This window comes from Moschus berezovskii, chromosome 25, assembly GCF_049115385.1.
Source record: "Moschus berezovskii isolate FMDL1 chromosome 25, NW_MosBer_1.0, whole genome shotgun sequence".
NCBI classification, from domain to species: Eukaryota; Metazoa; Chordata; class Mammalia; order Artiodactyla; family Moschidae; genus Moschus; species Moschus berezovskii.
In genome coordinates this window covers 17,604,944-17,621,012 of record NC_142484.1, presented here as the reverse complement: position 1 = coordinate 17,621,012, position 16,069 = coordinate 17,604,944, and positions in this window count along the sequence as shown.

The following is a 16,069-nucleotide window of genomic DNA, read 5'->3' as shown; positions in this document are numbered from 1 at the left end:
GGCTGCTGTCTATGGGGTCACACAGAGTCGGACACAACTGAAGTGACGCAGCACAGCACAGCAGAGCATGATGTTAGCTAAAGGATATTTTAAAATTTTTTCTTTAGGCAGCTGAAATTCTCTTTTTTTCCTATATTTCTGAGATTGTTTCCCATAAATGAATTTTGGGTTTTCTCAAATATGTTTTCTATACTGATTATAATGATCATTTAGTTATTATTTTTAATCTATTGATATGGTATATTACACAGTCTGATTTTTTGAATGTTGACTCAGCTTTACATACCTAGAATAAAGCCCACTGAGTCATGGTGTATAATTCCTTTTATACTTATGATGTGTTAATACTTATTTTTTTATTTATTTTTTTATTGAAGGATAATTGCTTTACAGAATTTTGTTTTCTGTCAAACCTCAACATGAATCAGACATAGGTATACATATATCCCCTCCCTTTTGAACCTCCCTCACATCTCCCTCCCCATCCCACCCCTCTAGGTTGATACAGAGTTTCCTGAACCATACACCAAATTCCCATTGACTATCTATTTTACAAATGGTAATATAATACTCTTTCTAGGTTATGTATATATGTGTTCAGTTCAGTTTAGTTCAGTCACTCAGTCGTGTCCGACTCTCCGCGACCCCATGAATCATAGCACGCCAGGCCTCCCTGTCCATCACCAACTCCCGGAGTACACTCAAACTCATGTCCACAGAGTCAGTGATGCCATCCAGCCATCTCATTCTCGGTCGTCCCCTTCTCCTCCCGCCCCCAACCTTTCCCAGCGTCAGAGTCTTTTCCAGTGAGTCAACTCGTCGCATGAGGTGGCCAAAGTATTGCAGTTTCAGCTTCAGCATCAGTCCCTCCAATGAACACCCAGGATTGATCTCCTTTAGAATGGACTTGTTGGATCTCCTTGCAGTCCAAGGGACTCTCAAGAGTCTTCTCCAACACCACAGTTCAAAAGCATCAATTCTTCGGCGATCAGCTTTCTTCACAGTCCAACTCTCACATCCATACATGACCACGGGAAAAACCGTAGCCTTGACTAGATGGACCTTGGTTGGCAAAGTAATGTCTTTGCATGTGTTAGAATATGATATTTATCTTTCTCTTTCTGATTCCCTTCACTCTGTATAATAGGTACTAGGTTCATCCACCTCTACAGAACTAACTCAAATGTATTCCCTTTTATACCACTTCTTTATCCATTCATCTGTCAATGGACATCTAGGTTGCCTTCATGTTCTAGCTATTGTAAATAGTGCTGCAATGAACAATGGGATACAGTTGTCTTTTTCAACCTTGGTTTCCTCAGCATATATACCTAGGAGTGGGATTGCTGGGTCATATGGTGGTTTTATTCCTAGTTTTTTGAGGAATCTCCATACTGTCTTCCATAGTGGCTGTATCAATTTATATTCCCACCAACAGTGCAAGAGCATTCCCTTTTCTCCACACCCTCTCCAGCATTTTATTATTTGTAGACTTTTTGATGATGGTCATTCTGACCTGCGTGAGGTGATTCTCACTGTGGTTTTGATTTTCATTTCTCTAATAATGAGCGATGTTCAGCATCTTTTCATGTGTTTGTTAGCCATCTGTATGTCTTCTTTGGAGAAATGTCTGTTTAGGTCTTTTGCCCACTTTTGATCGTGTTGTTTTTCTGGTATTGAGTTGTATGAACTGCTTGTATATTTTGGAATTTAATCCTTTGTCAGTTGTTTCATTTGCTATTATTTTCTCCCATTCTGAGAGTTGTCTTTTCATCTTGCTTATAGTTTCCTTTGCTTTGCAAAAGCTTTTAAGTTTAATCAGGTCTCACTTGTTTACTATTGCTTTTATTCCATTACTCTAGGAGGTAGGTCATAGAGGATCTTGCTTTGATTTATGTCATCGAGTGTTCTGCCTATGTTTTCCTCTAAGAGTTTATAGTTGCTGGTCTTACATTTAGGTCTTTAATCTATTTTGAGTTTATCTTGTGTATGGTATTAGGAAGTGTTCTAATTTCGTTCCTTTACATATAGCTGTCCAGTTTTCCCAGCACCATTTATTGAAGAGGCTGTATTTGTCTCATTGTATATTCTTGCCTCCTTTGTCAAAAATAAGGTACCCATAGGTGCATTATTTTATTTCTGGGTTTTCTATCTTGTTCCATTACTCTATATTTTTGTTTTTGTGTCAGTACCATACTGTCTTGATGACTGTAGCTTTGTAGTATAATCTGAACTCAGGAAGGTTGATTCCTCCAGCTCCATTCTTCCTCCTCAAGACTACTTTGGCTATTTGGGGGTTTTTGTGTTTCCATATGAATTGTGAAATTTTTTGTTCTAGTTCTGTGAAAAATGTCATTGGCCCAGATGATAAAGAATCTGCCTGAAATGCTGGAGACCCGGGTTTGATCCCTAGGGCAGGAAGATCCCCTGGAGTGGGGAATGGCAACCCACTCCAGCATTCTTGCCTGGAGAAATCCATGGACAGAGGAGCCTGGTGGACTATAGTCCATGGGGTTTCAAGGAGTTGGACGTGACTGAATGACTGACAGTTTCACTTTCAGGCTAACTTTTTGTACTTAAGGAACAAATTGGACTTACACACCGTGCTCTTGGAATGGAACCCGTCCGTATGTACGGAACTTCTTGTACACTACATTCAAAGCATTCCACAGTACAGCCTCCATCTACTTTTCCACCTTAATTCTCAGTTCTCCACTTTCCTCCATGTGAATGCCCTGGCCTCCAGCTGACTATCACACTGGGTATCTTGGCCTCCATGCCTCTGTTTAACCAGGGGGTAAATAAAGTGTGTACTTTGCATGTGGATGTTCAGATTTTCTTCATATTCTTGAGCATCTCCTCCAAGAATTCACATGTAATGTCTGTGTCATTTACCTGAGATAAACATCATTCATCTTTTTCTAATTCCCTTTCTTATATGGTCCCCTTGAAGAAAGGCACAATGTATCACAACTGGTTGGTTTCTTGTTGGTTTTGTTTGTTGTATTTCTCACAGCATAAAGAACAGTGTTCTGCATATGTCAGCTGCTTAAGAAGTACTTTTCAAACAGTGAATGAGTGAATGATCATGTGTTGTTTCTACAGATCAGTATAAATGCAGGCCTTGCTCTATGCCCTCCATTTTTTCTGAAAAGCGGAAATGGAGAAAGGTTCTTTATCAACCCAAAAACTTATTGAAAAGGCTTGTGGTAAGAAAGGAAGAAAGAAAAAAAAAAGGAAGGAAGGAAAGAAGGAAAGAAAGGAAGGAAGGCATGTGATCCAGAAGAAATAACCGTGCTGAGAGTTTCTTGGGAGAATTCAGAGGCTTATTCTTTGGCCCTTAGTAATAAACCCCTCAAATCTTGCATTCTTTTCTATTATAAACAAGAAGCCATCTTCTTAGCATTTAAAAATTCTTCAGATATCTGTAGGTCATGGGAAGCCAAACAAAGGCTGCTCGGTACAGAAATCTGACTCTGGATGTTTCCCTGAGAAACCAATCTCCTGAGCTCAGGAGATGCTCACCTCTGCTTTCCTTTAAATGACCACAAGGAACAATAAAGTCAGGAGATTTAACCTCAGGAGATTTGTGCTCAAGGAAGCCCTTAGCTGCAAGTGGAATTCAGAGTATTGCTACTTCAGCATACAATACACAGCACTGAAAAATCAAAATATCTTTGCAAATACAGACCTGAAGTTTCTACGTGGGAAATCTGGGCTTTGTGGACATCACAGCCACAAAAGGCAGCTCACAGTTGTGTGTGAGAAAATCTTGACCTGACCAAAAATGACATTTTCTTTGTAAAACTTATATACTAGAAAGAATTTATCCAGATGAAAATAATTTTGGTAAAGTAAGATAATGTTGTTGTTTTTTTAAATTTGAAGTGGTTTAGTTCTGAATAGCAAGGAATGCTATTCCTGATGAAGAAATGTAAGTATCTTAATGTGATTTGCTCAAGAAGACATTGTTCCAGTTAAAAAAAATTATGTGTTAATATATGTAAGTATAGTGTGAACCTATGGTCTAGAAACAGGTCAAATGCTCCTCCCACGTGAGTAAGTGTAAATCTAATTCACTGCGGAAAGCTGGGGTCAAAACAGCCTCTACCTGCCCTCCTCTCCTCTCTGAGAGAGAAGAGACTCCTATTATGTCCCCCTATAGGTTGTCACCCCAGCAGTTTCTGGGTCCTTCTGTTACCATGGATCCCATTCCCAGAGAAGATCCTTAAACACTAAGCACACCCATACACATACATGATTGTTAAAGTGGCTGGCAACAAAGTCATCTTCTGAGATGTAGTGAAAACCACGCATGATTGGATATGGAATGTTATTGAGTCTTACAGCCCCATGACTGTAGTTGGCTCCAGTACAAAGTATGACAAGATAGCTATTCATCTGGCTCCCTTCATGCAAGAGGAAAAAATGGAGCCCAGGAAATGACCAGGTGACTTGTAAACACTGGCTTGGCAAGTTGAGACGAAGTGAGATAGAAACATTCAGTGTCCTCTGCTAGAGCATTTGAGAAAAAACAAATCATCACACTGAGTTACTCACAGTCAGCCCTGGGTACAATCTGAAAGACAAGAGAGATTTTTCTTTCAGTTCAGTTCAGTTCAGTTCAGTCGCTCAGTCGTGTCCGACTCTCCGCGACCCCATGAATCACAGCACGCCAGGCCTCCCTGTCCATCACCAACTCCCGGAGTACACTCAAACTCATGTCCACAGAGTCGGTGATGCCATCCAGCCATCTCATTCTCCGTCGTCCCCTCCTCCTCCCGCCCCCAACCTTTCCCAGCATCAGAGTCTTTTCCAGTGAGTCAACTCGTCGCATGAGGTGGCCAAAGTATTGGAGTTTCAGCTTTAGCATCAGTCCCTCCAATGAACATCCAGGATTGATCTCCTTTAGAATGGACTGGTTGGATCTCCTTGCAGTATAAGGGACTCTCAAGAGTCTTCTCCAACACCACAGTTCAAAAGCATCGATTCTTCGGCGATCAGCTTTCTTCACAGTCCAACTCTCACATCCATACATGACCACGGGAAAAACCATTGCCTTGACTAGACGGACCTTGGTCGGCAAAGTAATGTCTCTGCTTTTTAATATACTATCAAGGTTGGTCATAACTTTTCTTCCAAGGAGCAAGCGTCTTTTAATTTCATGGCTGCAATCAGCATCTGCAGTGATTTTGGAGCCCAAAAAAACAAAGTCTGACACTGTTTCCATTGTTTTTCCATCTATTTCCCATGAAGTGATGGGACCAGATGCCATGATCTTTGTTTTCTGAATGTTGAGCTTCAAGCCAACCTTTTCACTCTCCTCTTTCACTTTCATCAAGAGGCTTTTGAGTTCCTCTTCACTTTCTGCCATAAGGGTAGTGTCATCTGCATATCTGAGGTTATTGATATTTCTCCCAGCAATCTTGATTCCAGCTTGTGCTTCTTCCAGCCCAGCGTTCCTCTCTTTACTGCCTTTCTATCTCCCATCTCAGGGATTTTTGTTGCTTCTGGTTCTAAGTTACCAGAGTCTCACACAGCATATAGCCCTCAGTCACCTGTCCTGCCAAGATCTGCCTTTCCAGCAGTGCTCCAGAGCTGGGTCACCCTCACGACTTCCCCATTTCTCAGAACTATTTCTCATGAAACTCTTATAGAGCTGTTAAAAGTACCTCGCTTTCTGTTCTATGCATCATCACTAGAGTTAAGACGTCGTCCACCATTTCAGAGCGCTACCCGTCCCCGCAAATGAACTGCATTTTAGCAGAGGACTTTTGGGAATGTATCTTACTGATTTGATTTTAAATTAACTGCATTACTGTTTTGTATTAAGGGCACACAACATATATAACCCTAAACAGTTCTCAATAAGTGTCTTTAAAAAAACGACAAACTGAACCATACACAAACCAAGAAATTCTGAAGTTAAGATTGAACAAAGACCATTCTGGGCTTTTCCCAGATGTAAAATGAAAAAACTGTATTGTACAGTCCCTGAAAAACTGTTACATCCTGAAATTAAATGCTACATTTCTAAAATTAATTAAAAATGAAGAAATTCTGGAAATTAAGACACAATTAAACAAAAATGTAACCCACTAAGTAGGAGAAATTACTCATAATAAATGTATTTTAGAGAAGTTACATCTAAACTATATGAAGAACTCTAACAAATTGATAAGGAAAAGAAAACTTACCAAATAGGAAAATGCACAGACATGAATAGACATTTCAAAACAGAAAACATAAAAATCATCAATAATCATGACAGAAACATAGTCAACTTCATTAATCACTGATGAGGACTACTTAGAATGACAATATGATATCACACATGCCACAATAATTACAATGAAAAGTATAAAAAATACCAAGTATGGCAAGAAGATGGAGCAATTGGAACACGTATATACTCCTAGTGTGAGGTTAAGTTGACACAGTCGCATTAGAAAATCATATGGCAAAATTTATTGAAACTAAACATATATGTAACCTGTTATAAACTATGGTGTATTTTATACCATGGAATGCTATGCAACAATGAGAATTAATTATCTATACCTCCACAAATATATATGAATGTCATAAGCATAATATTGAGCAAAAGAAGCCTGATCAAATGAGAACATATTTGTGATTCCATAGATAAGTTCCAAAAAAGAGCAAAATCAATGTGTTAGAAGTCATAATAACGAGATTACCCAAGGAAAAGTAGGTGTTAACCAGAATGGAAAAAAAAAGATGGTCTCTGGGACATGAAAATAATTCTGTTCTCTGATCTAGGTGCTGGATCCACAGGTGTAATTGTTAGAAATTTATCAAACTGCACACTTGGAATATGTTTAGTCATCTTTCTGTATATTGTAGTTCAATAAAAATGTTCACCCAGATGAAAATAAATTTAAGCAAGAAAAATATAGAGATCTTTACTTAGATGCAAAAAATTATTTGCAAACTGGAGAGATGTTGCCTTTTTGGTGACACTCACACAAAAATGTCTATGGGTTTTTATTGATGTAATCTCAGTCCAAGACAAGAGTGAGATGTGGATGTCAAAATTACAAAAATAATTTAGGCTTTATTTTCAATTTATTTAAAAATAATTTAGTTTTCTATTGGTAGAATGAAATATATTAAAAATGTAGAAGTCTCTTAGGAACTGTATAGTACCACATTTTTATTTAACACTTGGGAGAATCAAAGTCCAGAAAGGCCTTGCTCGTGCTTGTGCCTAATTGTTCAGTCACGTCCAACTCTCTACGAGGCCAATTTCATAGCATACTGTGGGAGTGGGAGGAAAAGAGCCCACTACATTAAATGTACACATAGATTCACGTATATGTGCATGCCCAGCAGCTCGGCAACCCCATGGACTATAGCCTGCCAGGCTCCTCTGTCCAGGCAAGAATACTGGAGTGGGTTGCCATTTCCTGCTGCAGAGGATCTTCCCAACCCAGAGATCGAACCCAGGTCTCCTGCATTGCAGTCAGATTCTTTACCATCTGAGGTACCAGGGAAGCCCAGAGAGGCCTAAGTGTAGTCAGATTTAGATGGATTTCCCTGATGGCACATCAATCATTCATTGACTCGAGGATTAGTTGGGAATATCACTATCTTCACAACACTGAGTTCACCTCTATTTTTTTTTTCATTCAATAAATAATTTTTTGTTTCCTGATTAGTGGCTATGAACATATTTTGTAAATGTGTTCAAGATATTTAATGTTTTGTGCTGTTTTGTGATGCTGTTCTAAATTCTGTTTGTTTCTGGCTCATAACAATAAAACTAAGTTTTTTTTTTTTTCCGATGGATCTTTAAGAAAAAAATTTGGAAGTAATTATCATGCTTCTGACTCCTTCATCCAGAGCACATTCCTTTAGATCCATGGTTCCCAAACTTCACTGAGCATGAGGATTATCTTTGGAAAGTTGAAGGGGAAAAATATCAGAAGCTCTAAAACCAAGTGACCTGTTCTTTCTTCAATTATTATTTATGGCTGCACTGGGTCTTCACTGCTGTGCAGCCTTTCTCTAGTAGAGGGGAGCAGGGGCTACTCTCTAGTTGTGATGTGCGGGCTTCTCATTGTGGAGGCTTCTCTCGTTGCAGAGCACAGGCTCTAGGGTGAGTGGGCTTCAGTGGTTGCAGCAGGTGAGATCAGTAGTTGCTTTCCTGGCTCTAAAGCGGGGGCTCAATAGTTGCAGTACACATGCTCAGTTGCTCCACAGCATGAGGGATCTTCCCAGATCAGAGATCGAACCCATGTCTCCTACACTGGCTGGTGGATTCTCTACCACTGAGCAACCAAAGAAGCCCAATGATGGTTATTTGATGATTTTATTAAGCAGGCATTGTGCTCAGCACTTGAGGCACTGCCTCCTTTAATTCTTAAAATAACCCTAGAGCCACTTTCATTTAGTTTTACTTTATTTATTTACAAATGAAGGTAAGTATCACATGGTTGGTAAGAATTTTAATCTGGACTCACTCGTCTAAGGCCTAAACACTTCCTGGTGACCTTATTGTCACTAGGTCAAGATTTATGAAATCAAATAAATGGATTTCTAGTTGTGCAATTTAAAGCAAACTGAAGAAAGATGTTTGGAGCCATTTGGGTCTCTCCAGTGCCTGAAGGCAAAGTACTTACAAATGTTCTTCAAATAATAGCACCTGGTGTTCTAAGTACCTTATTCAGTGCTGATAATGTGACTAATTCTACAATGTCATATAAAGCTGTAGGAAAAACTGACAAAACGATGGAGGGGTAGTTTCAAAAGAAAAGAGAAGTACAAGAAACTAAAAAGAAAGAAAAAGCTTAACTCGATGTTTCCTCTGTGTGCATGTGTGTATTTTACCAATCAATGGCCCAATGACCATTCACAGTCCAAATTTCCAGAAGGGCCCCCATTCTGATCTCATCATAGCCTCCTTTCTTATCACTTGCAACATCTGTTACATGTTCTCCTAGCCTCAACCAACCCTTCCCACACACCTAATTGCCAGGCATTCATTTCATCTGTATCTGAAGAAAAGAGAAGTAGATGAGTCAAATATGCCAGAATATTAATATGTGGTGTGAAAGAAGTGTGGGCGTTGGCAAAGCAGGGTTTTGCTCCCTCCCCCGGTGCTAGAGAGTCTTTGGGGATGACATGCAATTTGTCCACTTAGCCTTAATGTCTGTGCTGGTTAAGAGGGGCACTTCCCCAAAGACACCACGTCAAAGCAGAGGAGATGAATTACAAGGGAATTAAGCCCAGACCAGAGAGTATTTGTCATCGGACTCTCTTGGCTCTGTTGATTCCTCAAAGAGAACATAGGGGATTAGCTGGGGTCTGGCTCAGAGTTTGGGGTCGAGGGTCATACCCACAACTAAATGTGAAGTGTTTTGTGGGGGAAGAGATAAAACGGTAGGAAGGGAGGCATGACAGGATGTTGATGTGTGTGATGTCGTGTCTCAAACACATGTGGGGCAGGGGGAGTCCATCATTAGTTTCCTGGGAGCATCTGAAGGAGGGCAAGATGGGGAGCAAGAGGAACTCTCTGAGCTCTGAGGCACTTGACCTTCCTCCAGACGGGAAGTCCTATCTGGCACTGAGCTTCTGACCTTCTCTCTTCCTTATCTCTCGCCTATCCATCAGGATCAAGATGCTGACAATGGAGGAGACCTTTCAGATGACTTCTCTAATGAAGCCTTAACCAAAACATCTCTATATTTTGTCAGTGCCAAGTATGGACACCCATGCACATGTAAATATCATCAGGAAGAGTACGGGATCCCAAAGTTTTGGTCTCAAAAGAGTATATCTCCATATACCCACCCAAAGAGGCCGCTTAGCCAGAACCCAGAGACACAGCCTTGAAGAAGATTCAGGGCAATTGGCACGTTTGTGCTCCTTCTGTCCAGGATCAAGCTTGACTCCTCTGAGGTTTTGAAAGAGCCAGTCAGCGGGGATTTCTGCTGAGCAGAGAGAGTAACCAGAGCTGAAGAAACCAAAGAGATTTCACACGTCGAAGCAGGCAAGACCAAGAAAGAAAAGGGTTCCTGGAGCTTATATTTTGGAGCCTGAAAGGGGGCTCTTCTCAAGTTTATGAAAACTAGAGAGTCATGAGTAAAGAGTTATATTTAAATTTTGGTCCCAGATTTTTATTACAACTCATCTCTGAATTTAGTGCCCCGGTGACTTTCATTTGAAACTGGCAATGGGGCATTTTCATAAATAAAAAAAGTTCTGAGTCTGGCAGCATACTTGTGGCTACCTGGAAAGAGTTTAGCTAAGACAGTCGAAAGTTCTATTAGAAAAGCTCCCGTGTAGAATTCATCATCTACACAGGCTGTAGACTCGAATCGTGAGGGAAGAACATTGGGCTAGGAGCAGCATTCAAAGACACTTGCAGACACTTGTGAGCTTCCTGGAGCAAGTAAACCTCTGAGCTTTAATGCTATCTGCTAAACTCAAATAGTAGTAGCTCTTCTGCCCATTTCAGTACTGAAATTAATTGCAAGAATCAAATAAGGTAAGTGTCTTAGTCTGCTCAGGTAGTTCTAACAAAGTACCACAGACTCAATGGATTAAATAACAGATGTTTATTTCTCATAGTTCTGAAGCTAGGAAGTCCAAGTTCAAGGTGTCCCGGTGAGAGCTCTCACCCTGGCTTGCAGACAATCATCTTCTTGCTGTATACTCACAAGGAGGAGAAAGGAGAGGGTTAGAGAGAGCACACTGGCAGCTTCCTCTTCCTAAAAGGGCACTAATCTCACCATGAGGGCTCCACTCTCACAACTTTCTCTAAATATAATTACCTCCCAAGGCCAAATACTTTCACACTGGAGATAAGGCCTTCAACCTGTGAATATTGGGAAACACAAACATTCAGTTCATAGCAATAATGAAATCAAAGGCGTTGGTAAATGACAGAGAAGTCTATAAACTCCTTATGGTATCATTTTCATCGCTTCTGGGCTTCCCTCGTGGCTCAGTGGGAAGGAATTTGCTTGCCAATGTAAGAGATGCGGGTTCGATTCCTGAGTCAGGAAGATCCTCTGGAGAAAGAAATGCCAAGCACTCCAGTATTCTTTCCTGGAAAAACTCCATGGACAGAGGAGGCCTGGTGAGCTACAGTCCATGGGGTCACAAAGAGTCAGATATGACTGAGTAACTAAACGACAACATGTGCACTACTAACATAAGCTTCATATAACAGGTTACAGTGTGCCACTGTGTCCTGTCTTTTTCCCTTAAGGATCTTGGAATTATAAAGAAACTCGCAAACATATCCTGCAGCCCCTCTCCCCATCCCTGCTTTACAGCTGAGGGAAATGAGCTGATGTCATGTCCAAGGTTATACAGTAGTTGTTAAGAAAGTTGGTTCAGAGGATAAGAACTCTGGAACTAGATAAGCCTGGTAATAAATTTGACCTGCACTATTTAATAAGTATTGTCCTTGGACAACTTATTTCATCTCTCTAACGCTCAATTTCCTCATTGTAAAAGAAGGATGAGAAGAATAATACCTATTTTATCAGAGTTGAGGTGAAGTTTAAATGAGATTGCACACATTATTCCACATTAACACAGAGTAAGAGCTTGATGAATATTGTTAGTCTTAAATGCTACTGAATGTTAAATGCTGCTGTCATGTTTTATTATTGTTAGTATTATTATTAATCACAGAGTTGGAATAAGCAACCCAGTCTCCTGACATCCGGTGTTTCTCACAAAAAGTAATCGTTCAAATCTAGCAAAGCCAATTAAAGGCAGGAAAAATTTCTTTCTTAATGATAAATCTTATTAGAGTTCGCAGCTGTTTGCTGCATCTAAACAGTAAAACTGAGTATGAGGAAAAACCAGTTCCTGGAAACATTCATCAAAAGTCCAGTAATTAGAATAGAACCCGATTATAAAACTCAGATTGCTTCAGCTGAGCTTTGGTGCTAGGGTACCATTTTTTTTTTCCTGAAAAATCAAGGGCAATATAAAGTCTGGTTTGAAGCCACAGGTAAGATTTTCCTGTGCAAAAGCATTACTGGGCTCACTCTTTTGCAGATAACCTAACCGTGAAGATACCTTAAGTGTGAAGGGCAACTTGTTCTCACATAATATTTGCCTTTTTTTCATGGTATCTATTCTTACTATTTGGAATTGCTATTCTACTTTCCTAAATCAAGGACAAAAAAATGACAAAAGCAAATCAAAGCCTGAGTGCCCAGTCAGAACTAGCAGGGTTACTCGGTATTCAAGGACCAAGTTCTCTGCCAGAAAGCTGGATATTTGCCTCATATCCTAGCTCTGGGCTTAAGTAGAAAAAAGTTAATGGATTAACCCTGACAGATGACTGATGCTCTCAGCAAGCATGGGCCTGGAGCCAGAAATCAGCCCTGCGTACAGACGGCAGCCATGTCTGGGGGTGCGGGACAGGGCTGATAACAGGACCGGAAACCCATCAGAGACACCCACCCTCTTACCTCTGGGCCTCATCAAAATTACCTGCCAAAGAGACACCGCGCCAGACCAGCACCTTGTCAGACTATGGTGTAATAGAAAACAGCTGTTCCTGTTGGGAGGCAGAGGTGGGAGGAGTGAAAAAAACGGAGAACAGAACCATTCATAACTTTTCTGCTTGTGCAGAACTGTAAGTTGCAATCGCAAGGCAAGTAAGAAGGGGAAATTCTAGGGGCCCCGAGGGAATGACATTATCCTCCTCTAAGGAAGTGATAGGATATCGGAGCTACTGAATTTAAATCATTGATGACTGTTAATCCTTAGCAATGGGTTTAGAATACTGTCTGGACCTACCCAGAGCATCCCAGGGGTCCCAAAGGTACAGAGATCTGATCAGGTGACTGGGGCAGGGGGAGGGTCTCCATCACGTAAAGCAGAGCCTATCATGTGGTGTGTGCTTAGTGAATGCTTGCTGAACACATGATTATGGAAGTTCATGACAGGCATCTTTCTAAGGCTGGATGGAGTGGGTTTGCAATTAAATGGATTAGAGTTTGACTTAATGTTTTATCACTTATCAACTGTGCGGTCTTTGGAAAATTTCTTAATATGTCCATAACTTAGATGTTCTATCCATAGAATGGGATGTGGGCACCTACTTCATAGGATGTTGGGTATCATTGAGTAAATAATATAATATTGTATTGTTTAGTGTACTCTTAAGTTTCTGGCATAAAATATTAGGTTGATGGAAAAGTAAATGCAGTTTTAGACTGTGAATTTTAAATCATTATAACTAGGCCCAAACATATCTTTATTAATCAAAATTAGGAACCATTACAATCAATCCACTTTTGCCAAAAAGAAATAAGTTGGTTTATTTCTGCAGCAGAAAAATCCATGCTTTGGGATTCAAAGAACTCTTGAAAAGCATCTTTTGCCTCCTGCTGGATGTGGAAGCATTTTCCCCGCAAAAAATTTGGTTGAGACAACTGAAGAGGTGGTAGGTGGTTGGTGAGAGGTCGGGTGAATATGGCAGAGGAGGCAAAATTTCAAAACCCAAATCGGTTCAACTTTTGAAGTGTTGGTTGTGTGTCGTTCGGTTGGGCATTGTTCTGGAGAAGACCTGGGCCCTTTCTGTTGACTCACACCAGCTACAGGCATTGCAGTTTTCAGTGCATGTCATCAGTTGCTGAGGATACTTCTCAGATGTAATGGTTGCACCAGGATTCAGAAAGTTGTAGCAGACGGGTAGCAGACCACCAAACAGTGAGTGTGACTTTTTTTGATGCAAGTTTGGCTTTGGGAAGTGCTATAGAGCTTCTGTCTCAGTTTCTGTGGGGTCCTGGAGAGCACAAGGTTTGTTTGAGCCCTCTGAGTGTCTCATGTAACAACAGACCACAGACTGGTTCCAGATAGGAAAAGGAGTACGTCAAGGCTGTGTATTGTCACCCTGCTTATTTACCTTATATGCGGGGTGCATCATGAGGAACACGCAGCTGGATGAAGCACAAGCTGGAATCAAGATTGCCGGGAGAAATATCAATAACCTCAGATACGCAGATGACACCACACTTGTGGCAGAAGCAAAGAAGAACTAAAGAGCCTCTTGATGAAAGTGAAAGAGGAAAGTGAAAAAGTTGGCTTAAAACTCAACATTCAGAAAACTAAGATCATGGCATCCGGTCCCATCACTTCATGGCAAATAGATGGAGAAGCAGTGGAAACAGTGAGAGGTTTTACTTTTTTGCGCTCCAAAATGGCTGCAGATGGTGACAGCAGCTATGAAATTAAAAGACGCTTGCTTCTTAGAGGAAAAGCTATGACCAACCTAGACAGCATATTAAAAAGCAGAGACATTACTTTACCAACAAATGTCCGTCTAGTCAAAGCTATGGTTTTTCCAGTAGTCATGTATGGATGCGAGAGTTGGACTATAAAGAAAATTGAGTGCTGAAGAACTGATGCCTTTGAACTATGGTGCTGGAGAAGACTCTTGAAAGTCCCTTGGACTGCAAGGAGATCCAACTAGTCCATCCTAAGGAAATCAATCTTGAATGTTCATTGGAAAGATTGATGCTGAAGCTAAAATTCCAATACTTTGGCCGCCTGATGTGAAGAACTGACTCGTTTGAAAAGACCCTGATGCTGGGAAAGATTGAAGGCAGGAGGAGAAGGGGATAACAGAGGATGAGATGGTTGGATGGCATCACCGACTCAATGGACATAAGTTTGAGTAAACTCTAGGAGTTGGTGATGGATAGGGGTCCTGGCATGCTTCAGTCCATGGGGTTGCATAGAGTCAGACATGATTGAGCGACTGAACTGAACTGATGGGGCTTCTTCTCAGTCCAACCACTGAGCTGGTCATCTCCAGTTGTCGTATAAAATTCACTTTTTGTCACATGTGACAATGCAATCAAGAAATGGTTCATTGTTGTTGCATAAAATAAGAGAAGACAACACTTCAAAATGACAATACTTTGATTTGTGGTCAGCCTGTGAGGCATGCACTTATTGAGCTTTCTCGCATTTCCAATTTGCTTCAAATGCCAAGTGACTGTATAATGGTCGCCACTGAGCTCTTTGGCAACTTCCTGTGTAGATGTTGAAGGATCAGCTTTGATGATGGCTCTTAGCTGGTTATTGTCAACTTCCGATGGCTGGCCATGGAACTCCTCATTTTCAAACCTCTTGAATGCTTTGCAAAATTTCTTGAACCACCACTACACTGTACATTTGTTAGCAGTTCCTGGGTCAAATTCATTGTTGATGCTGTGAGTTGTCTGCTGCTCTATGACCCATTTTGAATTCAAATAAGGAAGTCACTTGAATTTGCTTTTGTCTAACACCATTTCCCTAGTCTAAATTACACAGCAAGTAATGTAATTAGCAAAAAAAAAAGGGGGGATAAATGTGCATTAAAATGACATATACGATAACCATGATTATTTAAGAATGTATCCCAATATCAAACAGCAAATTTCAACAATGCAAAACAGCAATTACTTTTGTACCAACCTAAGCGGAAGCTCAGTAAACTATAGAGGGTATCACAGATCGTGCAGTCATTGGATCACATAGTAACAAGGATGATTCATGAGTTTAAGTGACCTCCAGATGTAACAGGAAAGGTTGGAAAGAGTAGCTCTACTACCAAGAAATGCTCATCATACACTATTCGCTTACTCACAGTAGCCAGAGGAGACAACCCTAGTGAGTTTCCTAGTCATGTACATACTCCACGCCCATTATACAGAAGAACTCAGCAGGAACATTGGGTTTAAGTGGCCTTGGGTGGCCAGCTAAAGCAGGAAAGAAAAGAGCAGATGAAAAAGCAGAGGCCAGATAGACAGGAGCCTTCATGTCTGCCATCAACATCATTGTTCTTTGTATTCGTACACAGGCAATTTAGTTTTAAAGTTTGATCTACTTTTCTTTGAATAATAAATTGACCTCTCTGGGCAAACGCATAGACACATGCACACATGCAGGTACACGTATACACACGATGGAAAAAAGTGAATTGAATACTTTATTATCATTCAAATCAATGTCCTCAAAATTCAAGTGTAGGTGTCAACTTATAAGAGGAATAGGAAGCTATGTATATAATGAACAATCAGAAAAC